The sequence below is a fragment of the Planococcus citri genome, chromosome 1, assembly GCF_950023065.1.
Source record: "Planococcus citri chromosome 1, ihPlaCitr1.1, whole genome shotgun sequence".
NCBI classification, from domain to species: Eukaryota; Metazoa; Arthropoda; class Insecta; order Hemiptera; family Pseudococcidae; genus Planococcus; species Planococcus citri.
Window position 1 is genome coordinate 39,548,545 of NC_088677.1, and position 24,929 is coordinate 39,573,473.

Below are 24,929 nucleotides of genomic sequence, written 5' to 3' on the forward strand. Positions count from 1 at the left end.
CTTGAAGTAAAATGAACACTTCACACTAGTACTTTATAAAGTGATCAGAAATCTTCTGAAAAAGGGATTCAAAATTTTAAAAATCCTGTCTTCCATAAATTTTACAACGAACTCGATACTAAAATATCTTGTTAAAGCTAAATTTAATGAAGTATTGAAAAAAATTATTTCAAGTTTCATGTAAAACGCATGGAAGTGTTCGATTCAACCCTCCTCTTCAAACACCTCGCTACATCACTTTCATTCCATGTTTCGAAACCTGACTAATACGTACGTACGTACGAATGACGGCGAAACATTATACGCATTTAGTTCATTGACGTTAGAAGAGTTGCCTAGTTCATAATTAAAGAGGATTCTTGAGCCAGGGATGATGTCATAACACCAATAATAAAACAATACAGATACGAATACCACGCCACGCCACGCTGCGCCGCCGCGCCGTTACCGTGAAAAGCCGTCGATCAATCTAGAAAGAGTGAAGTGGCTCGAAAAAACCATCGACTTGCACAAATTTCCATTACTTTTCCATTACTCGTATATACGATGGAAAAAAGTAGGTTATAAATATACTACCTACCTGTTTTGTTTTGATTAGAACGTATAGATTTTGTTTCTTAGGAACTTAAAATGACTAAATATAGACAACTAGTCAATTTATTTATTTTCCCGCGGTCGAGGGGAAAAAAGAAAACAATTTTATTTCGCGAAATCATGGTAGTGATTTTCAAGTTTTATTTACTTACTGACGAAGATACTCGATTCGACACAATTTTGAAATTTTAAACATACAAATGTGTATAATATCGAGCGTTAACACGAGACTCTGGGAATACATTCGCGTCAAACGTAAACAATTTTGCATCATTTGTAAAAGTACAAACCCGTAATTTTTTTGCATTCAATCAGCGAAAAATACTCCCCATGCGGAGCGGTACAAAGCCGGGCGCCATTAACGACACCAACATGTCGCGCGTAATTGTTAAATTACCAAACCGTCCAGACATGATTACAAAAAAACCTCGTAGAATAATTTTCAAAGTAGCGTAGAGTTCATTAAACGAACTAATTTAGGCGTACGTTGTGTACGTCAACTTCTTAGTTGCGATTGTTTTTCCTTTCGATGTGAACACCGAACGGCACCGACAGCGACATCGGCATCGTTTCAATGTATGTACGAGTACCTTACCTATGTAGTTGAATTGTTGAATGTGCGTATGATGAGTATGACGTAGTTATTTCATTATAGGTATAACTCTTCATTCATTAGCGCAAGAAACCTGTAATTACACAGCCTATACATACTGTCTTGATGCTCGTTGATAATACTTAGAATTTTTAATTTTGTACCTACGCAAATTATTAAGTATACCACAAAAATGTAGGTTTTGATCAATTTGTGACAGAACTGACAGAGAGAACTGTGTCATTCCGAATAATTGAGTAAAGTCGAAATTAAGCTGCACCGATTTGAAATTAGGATGGAAACGTGCTCTGCTGCCCCACCCTTAATACCCTTATCATCTATTAAATACAAGAGATGGAATGGAAATAGTTTGAAGAGGCAGTTACAGATTTATGTATTAAGCAGCATAGGCAGTTGCTTTGGGTACGGTAGCAAATTTTTAGACTTGAGATAGTGAAATGAATCAAATTTGAATATTTGCATTTGTAAGAAGACCTTCGGTGACGACCAAAACTGTATTCGTGACCATTTCTTTCCAAGTTGTATTTTCATTGATTCAAACACATTTTTCGTTTTTTTTTTTCTTTATTTCTCAAAAATTTATTGCCAGAGAAAAATTTGAATTTTATGGCTGAAAATTTTATGTGGGTCAGTTTTAAGGAATTTTTTCAAAATTACGAATTCAAACATTCGTTAGAAGCTCCATGGGTGGTTCAAACCCACCTCCATTTGGAACGTCATCTTCCTTTCTTGATTCATAAGATTTTACTGTAGTTGATATTAAGCTGAACTCGAAATTTCAAAATTTTCCTAAATCGAATAAAAAATAAAGAAATTCTTAAGGTACCTATCAAACACTAAAAAATGTTATAAAGAAAACTGTTGCAAATGATCAAACTTGCCAAAAATTATTTCGGCGTCTGGATATAGTATTTACCAACATTGGTTTCTTATTGCTCAGGTTCACGATCATTTTGGTCGAATTCCTCAAATTCATTATTTCTTTTGAATTGAATAGTGCTCAACATTCGAGGATGTTTGGAACTTTTCATGCATGTTAGAGCAATTTTGTTGGTAATCGTAATCATTCTTCCAGAGGTAGATGCCAGATTTTAAGAGAGAAATATAAATCCCCGATTTGTGGGAAGTGTCACCCCTTTCCTGAGGGACGCTCGCCACCTAGGGGTGAGGACTTTCGAATTCCCGGTGGTGGAATTTTTTTGCTCAATCATGAAAATATATTTGTACCTCGATGGAAATGATGACATGATTTAGCATAGCGAAAAAAAAATAGGTGTTATCAGTTTGACAGTTTAATATTAGTTTTTGAGTAAAAGAGTTCTTTGGTTCTTTTCAAAAAATTAACATCATTCTGTTCTATTCTACAAAACGTTTCTTCCTGCATTTATTTTTATTTAATTCATAATTTATAAAAATTGATTAATTGATTCGATTCGCGTGGATCATTCATATCCAAGCAAGTGAATATTTTAGCGAAAAATATGCGTATCAAGAATTATTATTTTTTATACCGAAAAATAGAACATTAAATTTTTTAAAACGCTCTCGTTTTCGAGTAAAAATTCAAAAACAATAATTTCCTGACATTGTAGTACTTACTACATTATAAAGGATCCCGTTTTCAGCGTTTCGTCGCCGCGCCCCTGCGCCAGCCACAAGATGTCAGCCACTTTGAAATTCGTTGATTAGTCGGCGCATGCGTAGTTACCTAGTTGCCTACCATCAGAACACTCTGAATAGACTCAACTACATAACCGACTTCTAATTGGGACCCGTTTTATGGTTGTTGTTTTTTCGATCAGGAAAACTAAAATTATATTAACTCGAATTTGTATCGCTGAAGGGCTTAAATAAGGCCAATCAATCCGATCTTTCATTCCGACTCGTGAAAAAATTTCATCTACCAATTAACCCACACGCCAAATTAAAAACGTGTTGGTATAGTATATAGTAAGTACTTGTACCTACATCTTGAAATTAATTGTTATATCCTTCATGCAAAGTATAGGTACTTAACAAATTTTAAAACGAATCAACATACCCATGTACGAGTACTTACGTTTTCAATAATGAATTACATTTTCGTATCTTTAATTTTCTCGTTGGTAAAGCTAGAATCGTAAGACCACTAAGACCTCTCATTCAATATCCAATGGGTATAGGTAGATAGGTAGGTAGGTCAGTAGATTGGGAAATATTTATTTATTTTTTAATTTTAAATTTTTTTAGATTTTAAACTAAGATCTTTATTAAAATAGCTCGACTACCCGTACTAGAATTGCTCGATACCTACAATTTTCATTTGCTTTGCAAATTTTGTTTCGGTTACGCCAATAATTCGATAGGATCCATCGTATATTTATTTAGCGGCTTAAGAAATATTTTTAGTCGAATGTTTTCAATCGCTTCTTGAAAATATGAAACATTTTGCACTTAGGTACCTACGTAAAGTGATAACAAAATTTCAAAAATATTACGAAATGGAAATTCTAGTTGATATACTTACAAAAAATATACGCTTGCATCGAAATTTTTCAAGGTTTTTCAGTACCCTACCTACCTACCTACGTAGGCAGGTTATCTATCAATACATTCGTAATAAAAAAATGTGTAATGAGCCGTGAATTTTTAAAACAACGGCCACGCTGAACTCGACCTTTGAACAAAAATTTGATGTTTTGCGATAACATTTTTTCAATATACATATCTATCGTACCTGTAGGTACCTACCGTTGTTTACTTTTGGCTAAAAATACATTGAATTTACTAACTCGTTCTTGTCGGAATTACCAAAGGGAAAATTAAGATAGATGGATGGATATTTTTTTATTTATGATAAGTATATAGGTAGGTAGTTAACTTTTTGAATTTCAATTTACAGGAATAATACGGTACCCGCTTGCTGGCCCGCATTTATTGCTACATATAACGAATGGTTATTAATGAAGGGTGTATTTTTCAAATAGTAAAAACTGTTGCAAGTGGTACATATTTAATCCCCATAATAGTACCTACCTTCGTCCTACACAATACAATACATGTGTAGTGTGATGTTTAGGTTAGTTTAAGTACTTGAGAAACTAATTTGAAAAATGATGGATAGGTACCTGCCATGTTCAATTTTTAACGATCTGAATTCGATGGTTGGTCATTTGGTGTGGTTATAAAATTAGATCTTTAAAATTTTTAAATTCTGAATTGGATATGATTTGTCGATATCAGACTATGTGAAGTAATAAGCACTATTTTAACACAACGTCTAGGTATTTTGAGTTTTTACATTTGGTATAGAATTACAGATGACTTACTCATGTAGGTGGGAAGTTCAGTTTATACAGGATCGTTCAAGATTGCTGGAACATTCATAGCTCAGTTTTCAAGCATTTACGCGTATAACAACCCCGAAATTTAAAAAAAATTGAAGATTTTTAATATTGTTTTTATCAATAACCAACCAAGGGTAGTGATTATTGATATCTAATATCTGCGTATAGGTTTGCAATTAGGTACTATACCTACCATAAACCCAACTTCGCCTCATTTTCGATCCCGTTCGTTGAATTTTATCTAAATGGAATATCAGAAATTAAAAACGTAGGTACCTAACAGGTGGAAATTTTTCTGTCAAATATTCGTATTGTATCTAAAAAAAATTGACCTTGGATGATTGGGAGTAAATGCTCGGAAAATGCATAATTTCTAACCTTCGCCGGAGGTGAAAAACCTCAAAGACCTTCGTTCGCGTTTGAATCATATTCGAGCAGGTATTACGAATGGAAAATACGTTGCCTATTATGCATTTCAAAGTAATATTACTGCAGCAGTGCAGCTAATAAATTTTTTAGAAAAAGTTGCAAATTTACATAATGAGAGTTGATTAATTTATATGTAAAGCTGCAAAATTAATTCGTATGATTATTAGATCATTCATTTCCCGATAAATATAACATATGGGCACGTCAATAACGCAATTCATTTTTAATGAGATAGTAAAAATGCATCATCGTTGCCTTTGCTTTTAACTCAACTTATGTAATATTTTTCCTTGAAAAGTTCTTTCAATTTTTTTTCCAAATGGATATTGATTTTAGAGATTATAATTCGATCGATAATCACTCGATTGAAATTTTTTTATTTTCCTTTTAAACGTACAATAAATCCAAAATGCGAACTTCTTTTCACTTTAGAAAATTACAAATCGCAGTTATTTATAAATGCCAAACAGACATTTTGTTACGTTTACGTTACCATTCGCTTTCATGACGTCAATCATTCCTCGAAAGAAATAAAATAGTAAAGCAGCGAGGGGAAATCTTTAAGACATGTAACTTGGTCTATTTACGTGCCCTCTTTTTAAAAACCAACCATTATTTTACGAGTAGATACGTGAACCCTGCGTTCGTAATTAGTGCACGTGGTATTCTACATATACGTATTTAGGTACTTATTTTCGGTTTCTTTTTTTGACCAAAACATTAAAAACTATCGAAGACGAAGAAACGACGAATCTTTAAACCGAAGAATTTGAGAGTGTTGAACTTGTCGATTTAAAATTCGGGTAGGTAAATTTTACATCAATAAAATAAAGGTCTCGAAAAAAAAGTATAGGTAGGTACCTATTTTTAATCAGTAAAGGAATAGCTTTTTCGAATTTACAAGCAATTAATCGTCTATAGCCGATTATTAAAAATTAATCTCGCTAAAATTTTATTTTTGAAATTTCATTCATTTGCGAGAACGACGATAGGTACCGACCTTGTGTATATGTATAAAAGCGACGAGAATGAAAAATTACTACATAGGTAGGTACTTCTACCTAGTTCTATGTCAAACGAGCAAAAAACACGCGAACTGTACTTATTGTCCCAAGTTTCCAACACATTATCAAATATCGGCGATAATTAAAATTACTTTCGCCTTTTCAACGAGCTACAGAAGAGGAAATATCCTCGAACCACGACGCGAAAAATATACCTAGCTTACGCCGCGCCGCGCCCGGCCGAGCTCAAATTGCGCTTATCGATTATTATCGGAACTTTTAACGATACCTTGAAGAGTAGGTATACTCGTATTAACGCGAAAATGAGTTGAGAATTCCGCATAGGTAAAAATTATTACTAATCTGCAAATATTTCAATGCACTTGAGAATTACTCATATGTCGTACGCACAAGTACTTACGTCTTACTACTTACTTACCTACGTGTACGGTATACGGTGTATGTATCGTATGCAACGCAGACGAGATTACTTCATCCAATGAAACTTGCTCCAAACCAAGTTAAAGAATTGGCACCATTGTAAATAATTTGTCCCCGTGCCAAAAACTGTTCATTTATTTTTTTTTTTTTCATATAGCGTTATAGCTAAAACTGATTGCGCATAAATAATACAATATCTTGATAAATAAAAAATTAAAAAAAAAAAAAAAAAAAAAAAACTCAGTTTTATACGTATAGGTATTAGGTACCTACTGCTCTTTTACATACATATAAACCTGTTTGACTAGCAATGTACTTCAATATTTCAGAAGGGTTGAAGGTGATGATTATTAGCCAAAAACCATTTCAATTCGTGGCTAAAGTTTGCACATGACGTGTATTGAGGAAAAATTCATTTTGCAAATTATGTAAAAAAGTTGAAATTTTTATTGAAAATGCAACGGTATTAACGTAATAGGTATAGTATTTTTTTTTTCAAATCTTTTCCGGCAATGCTAACCTCTTTACTTTAAAAGGTACCGGGAGCATGAAACTTTAATAACCTTGTAAGTTCGTTTCTCGTTTTTATCAATGTACGTAATTCATTGAATAATTTTTTCTTACAATTTAAAGGAATAAATTATCTTAGACTGTCATTTTACGAGAAGAATTACATTCGGATACTTACGTCGTAGAAAATACTGTTACGGCATAAATGATGTAAATAGTTAGAATATAGTGACGTCATGTCATGATAGATCTTGAAAGTTCAACGTAAATTTTACAGTTAATACCATTGTAATAGGTATAAGCATAGAAATAATATAAACAATTTCTCCAAAAATTGCAGTTTCTTCTTTACAATACACGAGTGACTTGTATTATGAGTTTGGATCCCTACCATTATTTGCCGAGCAAAAAGTAAATTACAGAATGAATAAATACAAGTGCAGACTTATTATTCAGGCGAAATTCTATTACCTATTGGTGGCCTGTTCATCAATCGCCAGAAAGTTGAATGTTCATAATGACACAGTTCTCTAAGACTGTCCCAAGATTAATTTTCATATTTTAGGTATAATATTTTTGTTTTTTAAAAAAATCTGGACCTTTTTTAAAAGTTGTTTGGAAGCAAGACGAAATTAATGGAGCTCATTAAAGAAGTCTTCCTCTAAAACTCTGATCGTAGGAATTGTACATAGATGAACCGAAGGTCGGAAATATCAACCAATTCAAAATGTACCTAGGAATGATATTAAATGAACAAATTTTGGGGTAGGACCGAAAAAGTGAAAAAATATCAGAACAGTCTGTAGATAGGTCTATCAAAAGTTCACAAGCTGAAAGCATTGGAAATATATAGATGCTTTATAAATTTAAAAAAACTAAAATCATAATTTTTAAAATTCATTCAAAAATTTGAAATACATAAATGTATTCAACGTTGAATTTCTGAATAAGAATCTCGAAAAATAAGGAAATAAAATTAGGTACCTATCTATAGCCTTGAAAAATATGAAAAACACATTTCATAATAGGTACGAAATCAAATTCAAACGTCAATCCAATTACAAGTATAAATAAATTTTAAAACATAAATTCACAGTTGCCCAATCATTTTAAAATTGATTTAAAAGTTAAGCGGTATCTCAATGATTCAAAAAAAATTTATTTGATAATTTAAAAAAATTGACTTGAAAATTTACTCGCGAATCATCTAAGTAGGTAATTTGATAATTTGAAAATTAAATGGAAAAAACTACATACTTAGGTACTTGCATAGTCACAAAAATACAAATAGTACAAATAGTCGCTTTTATAATAAAAAAATGTAACAAATTCCGGATGAGAAGATCAAAATCGAACTCATTACCTATTCATCTTCAATTTCATTTTCAAATTTCAGTTTCCCAAGAAAGAAAGGAGTCTATTCCACTATCTATGCAGGTATAATGAAACTTCTAGCCCTTATAAATACAACAGTTGATTACGAGTAAGTTGCCCTGGATATATAGGAATAATCTTCGAAACGATTTTTGGAAAAATATTTCCGGATACCAAGTTCTAATCTTCTTGAGAATAAGAATTCTTTTATCGAAGGTAAACCTAGCTTCCACATTAAAGACAAATTTTTAAAAGAAATTTTGAAAATTATAAAGAATCTTTATTTATGTACTTGGCAAAAGGAAACGCTTATTTTGCTCTTTGATTGAATGGTTTCAAAAGGAATTATTTTGTGGCAAAACATACCTATAATTTGCCTGTTTTCAATCAATCTTTTACTTAGTTGGCCCTTGAACAGAAAAAGTTCATAAATAGGTACGCTATTCGTACATGCAAGTACAAGATGAGTTGCCTATATTGTTACCAGAAGGGATCAACGAGCGAAGAAATATGTACTACAACTCGGTTTCAAATATGATTTTTTTCTATGATCTGTTGGTATTAGATTTTATGAAACTCGTTCGATTGTACGATTATATCTATCGTGCAAAAATAAATACGATGAACGCAAATATGTACTATGTAAGATAAAAAGGAATGGAATCCAATCGACGTTGAGCATACAAAGTCAACCAATTGTTGTTTTTTTTTAGCGAAGAAATAAGTGAACTATCAAGTAGGTACCTAATAAAAACTGAGAATAGCCTACTAGGTATTTCATTAATTTCGTATTTTTTCCAATACTGAGCTTAGGTAATCAATTATTCAACTTTTGCTGTTTTTCGAGTACCTACCTACATATTTTTGATATTCATGAATATTTTTAACAGGGTAGTTTTACTTACCGAGCTTTAAGCCTTTTTTTAAAATGAGCTCATGGTTAGCTAAAATATTAACAATTCGTTAAAGGGGATCAATTACAGCCGTGCTTATTGCTTATGTACATATCCAGGAAAAATTGAATTAAAAATTTAATACCAGCTAAGCAAATTTAAAACCGTACGTACTCCCTGTACACTTTGGCCATAAAATTTTCACGCGTGGGCTTCTGAAAAGAAAAAGACGATGAGATAGCGTATTCGAAAGCTTAACTCGCTTTTGAAATAGGTACTATTTTTTACGAATTATACCAACGGTAATATTCATTATCTTTTTAGGTGGCCTGTACACACCTCATATTTCATTCAAGTGGAGTAAAAAGTATAGGCCAGCTTTTCTCAATACGTAAATGCTTTAATTAAAATTCTTATCAGAATGTAAGATTTTTTTCCCCTATTAAAAATTGATTTCACACTGACACGCAGAATATTAATGGCAATTATAACCAAATTAATAGCAATCTTGACCTGAAAAAGATACATTTTTCAACTACATTGTAACCTTCATCTTACAATTTCGTCTAAATAGTCGAGTATTGGATTTTATTCATCTACGAATATCGAATTTGTAGCTAATAATTAAGGGTCACGGATATCTTGATCTCCGTAGGTAGATACATTAATCTTTTAAGATTGAAAAATCAAAAAAAAAGGTCGTAGAAAAATGGACTAGTTTCAATTCGTGCGAATCTAAGAAATATTTCATCATTTTAAATTTTCAACAATGTTGCAACAGGTAATTTTATTTTATTTTATTTTTTTTGTTGAAAAAACAACAACAATTTTTAAAACGTGGATTTTTAATTGAAATTGCTCGTAGGTACTTTTAATCATTGATTTTTCTAAAAATCGTTCATTTCCGTTGATTCTGCATGGTATTAAACTGAGAACAGAGCAGGACTGGTCAATTGCATAGATTGGTTGAGGGGATGAACAATAGTGAATGATTTGGTGCTTGCCAATTTCATCAAGCATTTGCCAACGTTTTTTGAATATACTTACCTACCTTTTTGTAGATTTTATCAAACACGAGGATGGACCTTCCCCGCTGTAGCACCGCGATAAAATATTATTTCGTTTAAAATTAGGTACCTTCGTATCAACGCGCGCTATTCTTCAAATTGGGGAAATCACCAGCAGATACTGAAGTTGACAATGAGTAAAGCTTATTCTTTCAACGAGAATCCTAAAGTAAATTACTGTCTCACGTGTTACCATTTTTTTTTAGGAGTAAACTGACCACAAGTCTTTGCAAGTTTTTTTCAAAATGTAGCGCAAAAATTTGAAACATTAATTTTTTACTCGCGATACTGTTTTGATGTTTTTATTTTGATCAGTAATGTAGTTTTAAAATTCCAGGTCATTATGTTTTTTAAAAACATTATTTTCATGCTGAGATTGAAAAACATCACTAAAATGTTTCCTTCGCGCCTTTGAAAAGTCTACGAAGGAGGGCTGAAGACAGCTACTAAAAAAATTGTACTCCTTAGCCTTCAGTTCTTGCTTGTTTCGCTCTCAATTTAAAAATCAGAGAAATAGGCAATAAAAATTGCGATTTTCCTTTCCCCTCCGATTTACTGAGTGCGTTTCAATGAAAAGGTGACTGAATTCAAATGTTTTTAGGGTTGGTTTGGTCATTGGTGGTTGGTAAAGGGTTAAGTAGGTTTGAATGTCTTTCGCAAAGATTGTTTTGTTGAAACCATTTTCCGTTTTCATCTTTCAATAGTACCTTTTAATTCATCCTTTATCTACTTAATTGACCTACATTGTAGATGTAGTTAAATAGAAGTGAATTTATTTTTTTCAGACCTTACAAAAATTCGTGTTCCCGCCCACTTCACCTCATGGTTTCAAGCACGTGAAGACCAGCCACTTATCTATAAGCCGTTTAATGATGTACAGTAAAGGAAGCTTATTTCATATCAGGAAATTGACTATTTGTATCTACACCTATATTGCGAGCTAAACACCTCACAAAAGAAATTCTTCAACAGCCGAGTGTGGAATAAAAATCAGCGCAATAAATTCAAATGTACTGTGATACTGTGATCCTCGTATTTAGCCTATGCGAATATTCTGGCAATATTTTCTGGTCGTTAGATTAGTCTGCATTAAAACTCTCTTTTAAGTTCAGCACGTGATTCGAATCCTCCTTGACATACTTGTAAATTTAAATCATCGTCTGTCTGGAATATTTTTCGCTTTCAATTAAATTTTAGGCCTAATGCAAAATAGGCTCGCTTCAAGCCGACACCTACCAATAAGTATATTATAATAAATTGACGACTTTTTCATCGTGTAGATTTCACAATGCAACAGAAATTTTGTGATCTTGAAAAAAAGAAAAGGTTTATACCTATATACCAAGGTGTATTGCAATAAACTGATGATACATTGGGTAGAGGCATAAGTAAGGTACCTACAACGTGTTATCACATGTGAATATATAACGTTGTACACCGGTTCCGTTAATTTATGTAAGTAACTTAATTATTCAATGTTGGGATATACCTGGTTTAATCCATTGTTTGTAATGCACGTGCATTTTATTATCGACTTGGAGTTTGGTTCATTTGATATTTTCGTTGTACAATATGAGCATTTTAGATTGGTTGGTAGAGTGGTACCTCCCTATCTAACTGCTAAATGTTCTGTTCGTAACTGCGACTTTTAAAACATTTGTTTTTGAACTTTTTATTCGGGATGTTTGTTCTGATCTGATCATCTTACACATAATACCTACCTACCTCAACCTACTACTAGCTCATCTGAAAATTTTTATATCCCTAAGAAAGTTTTTCATTAAAAATATAGGTTGGCAACGTGAAATAGATGCATATGATTGGTGGAATGTTATCTCTCCAGTCCAACAACCAATCATGTGCTATCATTATTATCATTCACTGTGACCAACCAAAGTATTTTAGTAGGAAACTTTTTTAGGGGTAGGTACTAGGTACTCGATATTTCTGGGCACCCTGTAGGTTCTTACTTACCTATACCTACCTATACGGATACATACCTATGTAGAACTAAAGAGCTCCAGAATAGAAAAATTGCAGCTATAGGTACTTTCAGCTATTCCTTTGATTTTCAGAGAGCTCAAATTCTTCAGCTGAAAATTTTCTTTGTTACAATAAAGGGAGGACCTTGGAATTTGCTTTCAAAAAGTTATCAGACAATTAAGACCCAAGATGTTAAAATTCCGATTAAAGATTTAAGAATAAGAGCCTGCTGTATGAGAAAAGTTCATGTGAAATGTTTTAAATTCTTACTTATTATTTTTCTCGAAAAACCTTGAGTATGAAAATTCAGCAGTTTTTCATTCGTTGCTCGAAGAGAAAATGTTATAATTTTGAAAATTAAAACACACGTTGGTACACCTACTTATACTTACGTATGTACGCCAACATAAAATAGGTAGGTACCTACTTATATTAGGGAGATTACTCACAGGGTGTTCCAGCAAGTTAGCAGAAGAATACTGGAGGAAAATGTAAATGAAAAAAAAAACAATATCTACGTAGATATCAAATGCTGAAGCCATACAATTTACAAAGGCACGTTGAAAAGAACATATTATAAAAATTTAAAATTAGAAACGTATTTTTCGAGCTGTTTTTCATCAAAATTGAATGTTTAATTACCTTTAATTTCTAATTAAATAAGATGGAAAAGGGAAGAGCTATGTTCCATTCAAACAATTTTATTCTTAGGTTTTAAGTATTCTCACTTATTCAGAGAAATTAAAAATAATAATAAATGAAATAGGTGTCTGCAAAAAAAAATTTCAAATAAATTTATTTGTTCTGTTTTTATTAGGTTCTCGTTTTTCCACTTTACTCTTTTTCAAAGATGGATTAATTTTCCGACAGTAAAAAATATTAAAATTTTATAATTAAAAGGAAAGGGTGCCAACGTAGCCTACAAGTTTTCTTTCAAACACAAGACATTTTCATTACATATTATGATATTGAGCTAGAGCTTTGATTAAGAGTAATATCCACATTGTTTTTTTAAAGTTATAGTTACTTGGATTTTTTCATAATGAAAAAAATGTACAAGAACGGTTATGTTTGCAAATTAAACATAGCATTATTGATTAATAATTGAATTAAACCAATCAATAGTGAAGTAGGTAATGAAAAATAAAAATCAAAAGTTTAGGGGAAAATAATACATAGGTATATGTACGTACCTAAAACCATGAGTCTTTTTCAAAAAAAAAAAGTTCTCGACTACCACGTATTTGACAGTTGGCAATTTGCAAGATATGTAAAAATATATTAGCATTTAAAAATAATTAAATTTTTAAATTGAAAAAACAATCAATAGAAAATAATAAATTTATTTTAAAAACAGTTGAAAAAAAACACTAAAATACAAGATGATATTAAATAATAAAAAATCGCCCCTTCCGTGATATATATATTGCACCAAAAAGTGAACTACATACCATAATTTAACAATAAAATAATTGAAATTCAATAAATAATGCTCGTCGATTCTCTTGAAATTAATACCAACCATGAGCCCAATTTCAAGAAGCAGACAATAATGCCAATTTCATTCATCATAATAGGCTTACGTTATAACAGGTTATAACCGATTGCAAAGCTACCAACTGCACGACAAAAAAATCGGCTCAAGTAAAAAGCTGCATTTTACAACTTACCTCCAATCTTCGAAAATTCATAATACATAAAATATTAACATTTGACAGCACTGAGCACTTGACTTAATACGCGTGCTAATGTAAGAATATCAATTTTAAAAAAAAGACAAAAATGCTCAAAGAACAAAACAAAATTCAAGTTTTACCTAGTGAAATTTAAAAAAAATGAACGATTCAATCACGAGTATCACCGCGTAAAAATAATGTTCATTATTTCAAAAGGGGAAAAAAATGAATCCCAAGTTCAAGGTCTAGGTCAAAAAAATCATAACAATTATTCGAACGATCGCGATAAAATCATCAATGAAAAAACACTGAAAGTATTTTGAGATTGATAAATTCATCATTCACATCATCGCAAAAATCGTAAGAATACATTTTATCGATTTGACTAAAAAAAAAAAAAAAAAAAAAAAAAAAACGGCAATCGAACAAAGCTAATATTATATTTTCAATATCTATTATCTACTAAGCAATTAAAATCGTTGATAGGTAGGTAATGAAATAGGTTTCGCGAATTCGATGCAGTAGCGCAGAAGTGAATAAATAAAATTGCGTGCGCGTGAATTCTCAAATGCGGCTTTTCTGATTTAAAAATCATTCGCATCATCATTAATAAGCACCTATTGTGCCCCATCAATTTATTCTTTTGACGTTTTCGACGTTTGATGGTTAATAGCATTGTTGGAAGGATGGTATGAAATTTAAAAAGGTTTAAAAAGGTATCTAGGTAAGTGTTTAAAATGCATTCTGAACAATGTTGCGCAATTCCAAAGTCGAATTAAAAATTTAAAAAAGCTGGTCAATCACGCCGATTCAACCAACGAAGGCAAAATCAATTGCGTAACTGTCCTAATAAGTGATAATGGTTCGAAATGAATACACCGCTGAATTTTAAAAAGCATTGGAATTACGTTAAACGGCGCGCCGTTGCGAACAAATTGGCCGCATTTTAAGAGTACCCATCCAACAATGTCAACCTCGTTGTTTATAATCGTTCGTTGTCTGAATGAAAATAATTTATATAATCAAGCAATCAAAATTATGCCGGAAATGATCCCGCAAAAGCGCGCGTGTGTGATGAAAAAAAAGCAAAAAATATATATATTGGGTCATTTCATGACGATTTGGCCCATTCTTGACCTTGGATCGTTGGATTTCGCTCAAATATACTCAACATTGACATTCAATAAGCGTATCAATTACAAAATATAGGTGATATTATTTATTATGTAATTTATAGGACTTTGTTCACGCAATTTTGAAAAAAAAAGTCGTCGTGAAAAGAAAAGATATCACGAAGGAAAATCGCTATGATTATGGCACTCAGAATTAGAGATGGGTATTTCAATAAAATCACACTTGGTTACTATAATTTTTCAAAATTTTTGCGAGAAGCTTCAGATTGGAGAACTGCGTATGTAGGTAACTTTAGAATAGCTCAGTTGACATTTCCTATTTCAAAAAAAAAAAAAAATTATCTCTTCATTTATTACAATAAGTAAATATTTTTTTTAGTTTTTGATTTTGTTTTTAAAAAATGTTTATGCAAAAAAAAATTGTTAATTTTTGTTATGGGCGCTTTATATTTTTAAGCTCTCCAAGTCATTGTCAATTTTTTAAAATCTTATTACGTACATGACTTGATGAGTAATTTATCACGTGAAAAAAATACCTATAATTTTACATAAATCATTTTCATATTTTTTCTTTGCTTTGTAATTAATGTCAAGAAATAACCAATTTTATGATTTTGTAACAAATATCAAAGCGTTCGTTCTTTACAAAGTATTTTTAAGATATTTTTTTAAAATTTCTTTTCTTACTGTTGTTTGTGATGTGATTAGTTTTTTGATGTTGTTTTCAGGTATCTTTTTTTTTTCTTCAAAAATGATGTTGAGATGGTAGAAACGTGGGAAAGTAGGGGGGGGGAATCATTTTTAAACAAAAGAAATGAATCATCTACTGACAGAATAATGAAACCATGGTAAAAATATTATTACAAGTTGCAAAAGAAGATAAAATAATCGAAATTGAGTTTTAAAAAATGATATAAAAACAAAATAAGTACCGACGTGTGTACTTACGTAATATTTCCAAAAATTGAGTGCTAAAAAAATAAAATAGACACGTTTGAAATTATATATACCTACATTGAAAAATCTCAACAAAGCTTGGGAAATTTACCTATATATTCAAAAAAAAAAAAGGAAAACAATTAGGTACCTAATTAAAAATTTGTTTGAATTGAAATTAAATTAAAATTGAAACATTGAAACGATGAGAAGTATTTTATGGGAACTAAAAAAAAAAAATTTGGAGTAAAAATGTAAAAAGGAGCAAAGAAAGCATAAAAACTGGTAGAAAAAATATGAAATATTTTTGTAAAAATAAAAAGTTTGTTGTGCAAGAATTTTGGAAAAAAATTCATCTAGTGAGATACCTATATAAGCATGTATATATAAGATATGACTCATATGAGTACTCATACCTATAAAAAATGTTAATATTTTTTCAATTTTGCTAAAATTTAAGTAGGTACTGAAAAAAAAACGTCACGTTTACTTTTTAATTGAAAAAAAGGCACAAAATATTATTTTACAGTTGTTTTTTTTCAGAGGTAAATATATACCTAAGAAAAAGAAAACAAAACAGATGGAGAAATTCAAACTTGAAATGATCCTTGTTGAGCAGATATCCTGTCTAAAGTCTAAAGTACGCATTTTGAGATTTTTTGTGGGCAGCAGAGAGAAGGTGGTTTGTTTTTAAATCTTCTAATTCAAATTCATTCCTTCACTAAAAATCTTTGTACGCTAGGAGTACCCATGGTTTTCTTGCAGATTTAGATTTTTCAAAATTTTCATCGTAGGTACCCATTTTTACAAACTATACACTGAACAGAAATAAGTAACACGTTCGAAAATTCAAACAGGATAGGTAATTGAATCAAATTGACATACGGTACATATCCCTTTTACACGGAATATAATCCTTGTGAACATTGAATTCGAAAAAACGCGGGGAAAAATAATAAAACGAGTAATTACTTATTGGAAAATCACAAAACTAAAAGGTGAAAAAAAAATAACACAACAGAAAATAATATAGATGTACATATAAGTACTTAATTTCTGTAAATGCAGGCATATGTAACTCGGATGAATTAGGTATAATGATTATGGTGAAAAATCAAAACGAATAAATTTCAACACAGCGTGGAACTAGTGATCTAAGAACATCGACGGCATTTGAAATGATTGAAGGAAGAACTCTGGCTAATTTAAAAGCATGTCAAATCACAGATGAGCAGTGCAGAATGGTCAATGATCATGTCAAGGCTACGCGGTGACCAGTCGTGATATTAGGCCACTGCCAGTGTGCCACTATTACTCTACGACTGTGCATCTGTGCGACCGTATTAAATAATTCATTTCTTAGCGGCGGCACGAGACGACGACGCGCCGGAATACGTGCAGTAATCATGTCAAGAACGCGTTAATGTAATTGTTCTATGCAAATCATCTTCGGCGCAACTATTGGTGAAAAAAAAATGGATTTAAAGTCGCCGGCACGCCGTTAATACTATGGAATGGCATGGCAGTATTTTGAATACCAATAGCAATAGGATCTTATAAAGATCGACGAGCTTACAAAATACATACCTACATACATATTTAATACCATCGACATTTTAAATCACATAGCGTGCGTGAAATGAACGAAACGTCGAATAAATAGTACCGAGCGTGTTATACAACATTTCAGCGCAAGTTCAACACCACCGCATGTCACGCGACATTCAATGATTCCTGAAATTTGCACTTAACTGTTTTTCTATGCCCATGCCCCTTCGATCAAATCAAAAATCATGGTGGTGAGTAAAAGGAAGTGTGTAGTTTGAGGATGATTCAGATGACTGAAAATGTTCACGATTCGTTATGAGTGGGCGAGCGATCTGTATTTTGGCGAAAGTGATTTGAAATTCTAAGCACACCACTGATAGGAAGTGTTATCGATACACTTCATATTGTACTTGAAGAATCATGGATCGAATAATTTGTTTCCTTCTTCGTTATCGTTAACGTTAATGATTAGTTCGTTGACTCAAGAATATTCCTTTCTCACTTTCCGAGGTTATAAAACCGTATAAATTTCGAGGCAAGAGAGGCTCGTTTCAAGATGAAAGGTCAACTTGCTCTTGCTCGATCATTATAAACTATACCATTCATGCGTATATTTTATGTATTCAGTCACATGGCTAGGTATTATCAGTTCAATTTTGAAATCTTACTCAAGATGTATGAAATCTACCAAGGCTAAGATTTACGTAGGTAGGTATACGAATATTTGTAACACCTAAATCAAAAAAAAAAAAAAAAAAAAAAACAAGTAACTTGGAAAATCTATCTTATCATTCAAATTACCCACGAGAGTATTAATTTGTGCCAAATGAAAAACAAGGAAGTTTGCGGATGTTTCGGTACAATACATGGGTCAAGTGGACGATGTCGAGGATGTCGAGATAATGTAGTCATTGAAAAGTTCATTGGTGTTAAATTTTCATCGACGATTACCGATGTAGGTGAAATTAATCGGCGCCTATTTCTATTTATATGAAGCCCTCAACACGTGTTTGTGAAACTACATACTAAGGTTGATAGGAACTATGACTTGAGCTTATGAAGCTAACCTTATTTTTATCTAATTTTTAATTGACGCTTGCATCACAGATTTCAAAAAATTTGGAAGCTCGATTCTTCCGCAACTTCATATCGTTCATACTATCTAACAAGGTACGGTAATAACTTCCACGCAGATATAAATGTTTCCAACCCTCTTGGTGATGAAGCTGCTATACTTTAACAACATCTGTGCGAATTGATTCGCTAATTTTTAAATCTGAAGGAATAATGTTGGGTATTACCAACATAACAACATTTGTCTCGGTATGTATTTTATATTACCTACCTACATATTAGGGCGTAGTGGAAAAGATTTATAAATCCTAGATTTTGACGAAGATGGCAAAAAAAGTTCACTTAGATAGGAAACTACCCACGAAAATTGTTCACCCTCCAGCTGCACTGGAGGCTGAGTCACCGGTCTTCGGTCTCCGAGGTAAAGTCATTAGAGAGAAAAAAACACGTTTGAGTAGTGTTACCACACCGTGATGATTATTTTTTTTCTTCTTAAAAAATTGAAATCCCTACAAAAGTAGGTATGTCTATGTACCTACTCGATGTGGTATTTACACATCAAATATGTAATGAAATCATATTATCGCGAGTTTTTTCCATTGAAAACAGTGTTTTAAGCGTGTTTAACCACTAAAGTACGCACACCGATTTTCGTTTTACTCAAATATGTTTTAAAAAAAAATCTAAATCTTTTTATTTTTGTTTAAAACATTTTTTTTTAATTTGATAAAATCCTCTCTATTTGAAAAACAAAAAAGGTTAGTTTCGTAATTTTTTTAAAAGATAAATTCTGAATATTTTGATACGTAGGTACTTTCAATTTTAAAAGAAGACTGAAAAAGGGAGGTATTTGCTGGAGTCACTAACATTATTATTGTAAAGTAAATTAAATCACACAAACTCAGACAAAAAAAACCTGATTTCAGATTTCATACTTCAAATCAAAATTCAATGCAAAAAATAAAATCATTGTTGTAAAATCTTTCAGCCAGATTCGAGTTTTGTTATTTGTTTTTCGAGTTGCTTATGATGTGTTTTTGCGGGGGCGTTTCTTATCACTTGCACTTTTGATTGAATTTCGGATGCTTTTTCAATTTTTCTTTGACCGGCCAAAAAAATCCGTCCACCGACTGAAAAAATTTCAGATTTGATTAAAATTAAAAAAAAAAAAAAAAATGCCCCTCGACTTGTTTTGATATTCAGATTTTAAGAAATTAAAAGAAAGTAGAACAACTCACCCAAAATCAGAACCTTGACAAGACTTCAGTAGGTATTTCACAACAAAAAGCAGTACTGTTAGACACCCTGCATTAATGGAATCAATTAAAAAATTTTCATTCACCAAGGCTATATCGAGACTGCGCTAAGTTCTCTAAATACCAACAACACAATCTGATTTTGTCATTTTTTGTATTTCATTGATAACATTAAAAAGGAAAAAAAATGATAAACTAGAAACAATTATGCAATAATGTCTTCATTTTTGTTAAACTATTAAAAAATGCGTGCTCTAAACGATTATCCTGGTAAGTTGACGCAGTTATACATTATACGTTGAATTTTTCTTACACTCGGGATCGATGTTAAAAACAGAGAAACAAAACAGAAAAATGAATTTGTTTATATTTTGCGTTTAATTAAATAAAAATATTAATGAATTTTTTACTCGAAACGAACCCTGGGGACAATATATAGTATAGTACATAGTAAACATGAAACTCGATCATATAAAATACGTAAGCGGAACTAATATTTACTTTTTTTTCTTATTGCTTTGCAATTCAATTGTAAGTACAATCGCGATGGGATTCTAAAATTCAGCGATAAATACGTGAAAAAAATCATGTGTCTCTAACACTTACTGAATACTGATATTGAGTTTGAAAAAATTCTTATATAACTTCAACGGAAACGTTTTTAAATAATTTACACTCTACCGCCCGTATTTTAAATATACGCGAAGAAACTTGAGTATTATTTTCATGCGACATTAAAATAGGAAACATTACAATATCACAATGTAAAATTGAACTCTTTTTAAACCATAATCAAACAAAAAAAAACTATATTATTATATATAAATGTATATGAAAAAATTTCCACATTCGATTGATCGTCTCTTTTTCGCAAATTGTTCACGTACGATTCTTAATAAATTTCAATAATACAGCAACAAAATGAAATACTCGTCGAAAATCTGTGTTACAATGAAAACGATAACACGACCAAAAAAAGTCAACTCAAAATATTATACAAAAAAAAAAAAAACAAAAAAAAAAAAAAAACGAGCTAACTAAAAACTGATTTAAATATTCAAGCAACAAATTAAAAATTAACTGAAATTGAGCGGATAAGAGATACACTTAACAACGGAATATTAAGTTCATCAGTCGACTAAAATTAACTGCAGGAGTCAATTTTTTCCAGTCAAAAAATAATTAAACAGACTAAAAAAATTTAATTGCAAGCTATCACTACTTATATAACAATAATATTAAAAACATTATCATTATTATTTTTTTTTTAATTATAAAGGCACAGAATTGCGCTCAAAACAATAAAAAATCGTTGGCGCACAAAAATGTAAAAACCTGACATAGATATGTTTTACTTCTAAAAGAATAATTAATTGATTCTGAATTTCGACAATAATTAGAGCATTTTAATGAACTAAATTTTTCCGTAATTAAAAATTAATAATATAAAAAAGCTTATATCTTCTATTAAAGGTATTCAATTCCGGTAACAAGTAAATACGTTAACGTGAAATTACCCATTTATTTAAACCGAGCGAATATTCGTTGTAGGAAGAAGAAAATAATTATTACAATTTAAAAAAAAATTAAACAAAAAAATAACTCTCATATATTTTTTTTTACAATTCACAAAACTCAACGAGAAAATATTTTTAATATATCATTTTAAATAACGAATGAAAAAAGATTTTTTCCGTTAACGTATACGATTACATTTTTTTTAAAAAAATGATAAAAGGTACAATTATGCGGAAAAAAATCAAGACGTAGATAATAGATGGATAGACAGGAGAAAAAAAGACGAATAAGCGGTTATAAATGTTTAAGTAATGAAAAGTATCCTTAAAATGTTAAAATGAAAAAGAAAGAAAAAAAAGGAAAACCAATTCGATTCGATTAAGATGTCAATCGTATCTCATATAACATACTTCTTTTCCTTATATATTGAATGTTTCGCATTTACAATTTAACAAGGAAAAAAAATTGTTCAAATATGTACAAAAAATAAAACAAGAAGCACATAATATGTCAATGTCTAAAATATAAAATAACAAATATATAACTAACTCTCCATGTACAATTTTTATTTCCAATAGAAAACGAAACGAAACAAAAAGAAAAAATAATAAAGCCGAATTGAAAATTTAGAATTCCTCATCTCAGACGAGAATAATTAAAACTTTATACAAGAAGCTTACTTATTGCACGTATTCATTTTTTATGTCTACTTTGAAACAAAGAAACTTGTGTATAGATTTACAAAATATTTTAAAATAATTTCTTTAAAAAAAAAAAAAAATTAACAGATAAAATAACGAAATTTCACAAACAATTCAACATAAATACAAATTTACAAGGACGCAAACACAAATTTCTTTAACGTACGAAACACAAATGAAGAAAATCATTTTTTTTTTTTAAATCTCAAAAACAACGTAGGTATGTAATCAACAGATCACTAAAATCTTAAACCTTATATAAGTCACACATCAACGTATAAGTTCATACGTGACATTGAAGACTTGGAAATTGAAAAAAAAGTAGTAAAGAATTGTTTCATTAAAATTACATAACAATTAGATCTTTTAAAACGATAATTATATAAGTAAGTAACAAGTAGTTATATCAATAATTACAACTGAACAAATACATTAATTTCACTGAAAGACAGGAAAAATATAAAGGGCGATTTCAACATCTAGACCATCTTGAATCATCGAATTTAATTTCAATCGATAAAAAAACACATTATCTTGATTAAAACGGCTGTTTTTTTTTTTTTTAACAAATTCGAATAGTAAATAAATCCTGAAGCACACTTCGAGCGTCAGTATGATATCGTGTGCATTTTCAATAAGTTAATTGAAATAAAAAAAATATATATATTTAAGTATTATACTTTTTCGATGTTTCAATTTAATTTCAAAATAAATATATCGTACACGACGCCGCACAAATTAATAACGATGACTTTAAAAAAACAAAAAAGGAAAAAAAATATGATCAAAAAAATTGATTAAACTGTACAAAAAAAAGAGAAAAAAAACGCATTACCGCTGTAATTAAAATATAATAAGCGCGAGTAAAATATTAACTGATTAGCGGCGTAAGCGAATATCAATCATAAAAAAGAATAAATAAAAAGTGAGGACAATTTGAACGATATAGATGCTATACGATGGATAATAATAACGAAAATGCATAGAGGTACATTATCGTAATTTTGAAGTAAAAAATAAAAATACGTATATAATAAAAATACAAACGTAATGGAGCATTTTTCAATAACATATTGATCAACGTGGGTTCTTTCTTTCTTTCCTTTGTTTTAATAACAGCGAAATGCAGTTTCAATACTGTTATTTTCGCTCTATTTCCTCATACTCAGTAGTCCAATAATACGAGTTCTTTAGGAAGCCAATTTTATGAACTTTTCAACTATATAAGTATGTCAATTTCAATCGAAAAATAGTAAACTTAAGTAAGTTTTTATCGTTTGCACGAATAATTCTTTAATATCATCGCGATGAGAAAAAAAAACAAAGAGCGGAATAAAAAAATTAGGTAGGGTAATAAGAAATACCTATTAAAAATGGAATTAATAATATAAATTAACTAATTTTTGAATACTTAATGCAGATAGTATGTAACAAACAAGTGAAATATAAAGGGAAATATTTATATTTAAGTATTAAACTAAAAGAATGATTTATCCTACTCTTCCTCAGAATGGTCTTGTTTTTCTTCCCGATAATCTGAAAAAATATAAATTACGGATTATTACTCTTAAAAAAGTAAAATTTTATGACATTATAATACTTAATACAATTGTTAAATAAGAGAGAAAAAAAAGGTATTCATCGCCTTGAGTTTAGAACACAAATAGGACGTATTATAATGCCGAGGTAATTTGTAGGATCTATAGTAAATTTTAATCCTTTCCTGGGACAAAGCTACTCGTATCACCGAAATCACAGAGTGAAACATTATTTTATAATAGAGCGAATGTCCTGGGAGTGAATGACAAATTAAAAATTTGGATATCGTTTTTAGCTCGTTGACATTCGATAATTTGCACGGAAATGAGGTGCCCCATATTAGGTACCTACATGGAAAGAATTTGACACCAGGGAGTCTTTTTTTTTTTCTTCAATCAAATCAACTTACTAAAATAATGAAACATGAAATCGAAATGAGGGGCCAAAGTTGATATCTTAACCCACCACGTCACAATTTTCTCAAAAATATTATGTACTACAAATACAGCTCACCAGTTATTAAACGACATGCAAGAAACCAAAGTCATGATAAAAGTGTGTAGGTAGGTAGAAGTGCATACTAGGTATAGGGTGCGTAGAGATATCGAGTACCCTAAAGAAAGTTTTTTGTTAAAAATATAGGTTGGTAACGTGAAATAGATGCATATGATTCGTGGAATGTCATCACTTCACTCTAAACACCAATCATGCGCTATCATTATTATCGTTCACTGTGACCAACCGAAACATTTAGTAGAAAACTTTACTAGGGGTACTCGATATTTTTGCGCACTTTGTACCATCTGTTGATTTCGCACCTATAGTAGCTGTTAAATCCTTCCAGAAATACTTGAAACAACTCTCAATTTTTTCCCCGGTAGGTAGCGCCGAAAGAAAACGAGTAATGCGTCTCCCCCTATTAGGTATTTTTACCCTATTCGTAGCTTCTTCAATTTTCAAATTGACCGACAACTTGTTCACTCAAATTCTACTCACTTCTGACTTCTCGTTGCACTCTCCATTACCGCGGTGAAAAATCTCACAGCTCTTTCAGTTCGAACTTGGCGAACATTTCTCACACATGTAATTCATTACACCGTGAAAGTTTCAAATTTGAAAAATAAATCAAAGCAAATTTTAAACCTATTAACCACATTGAAGGAACAACTAACGAATCAAGTAAATTTTCAGAATGCATCACATGTAATACTACATTAATAAAAAAAAAAGAAAGAGTTTTCCTAGACCTTGGGAACCACCTCGAGATCGATAAATTTTCATTTTTACTCTTCGAGCCTTATATTCGTGTTTTAT

At 30.8% G+C, this 24,929-nt stretch overlaps 1 protein-coding gene across 6 annotated transcripts in view; it reads right to left on the bottom strand.

Annotated features, from left to right (window-relative positions):
* Window positions 1–19,992: 19,992 nt before the first annotated feature.
* Window positions 19,993–24,929, bottom strand: part of Syx1A (Syntaxin 1A) — a 53,019-nt gene continuing 48,082 nt past the window's right edge. For all 6 annotated transcript variants that reach the window (XM_065344705.1, XM_065344709.1, XM_065344708.1 and 3 more), the window contains one exon: window positions 19,993–23,612. The gene's annotated coding sequence lies outside the window, so the exon portion shown is untranslated. The remainder of the gene's footprint in view (window positions 23,613–24,929) is intronic.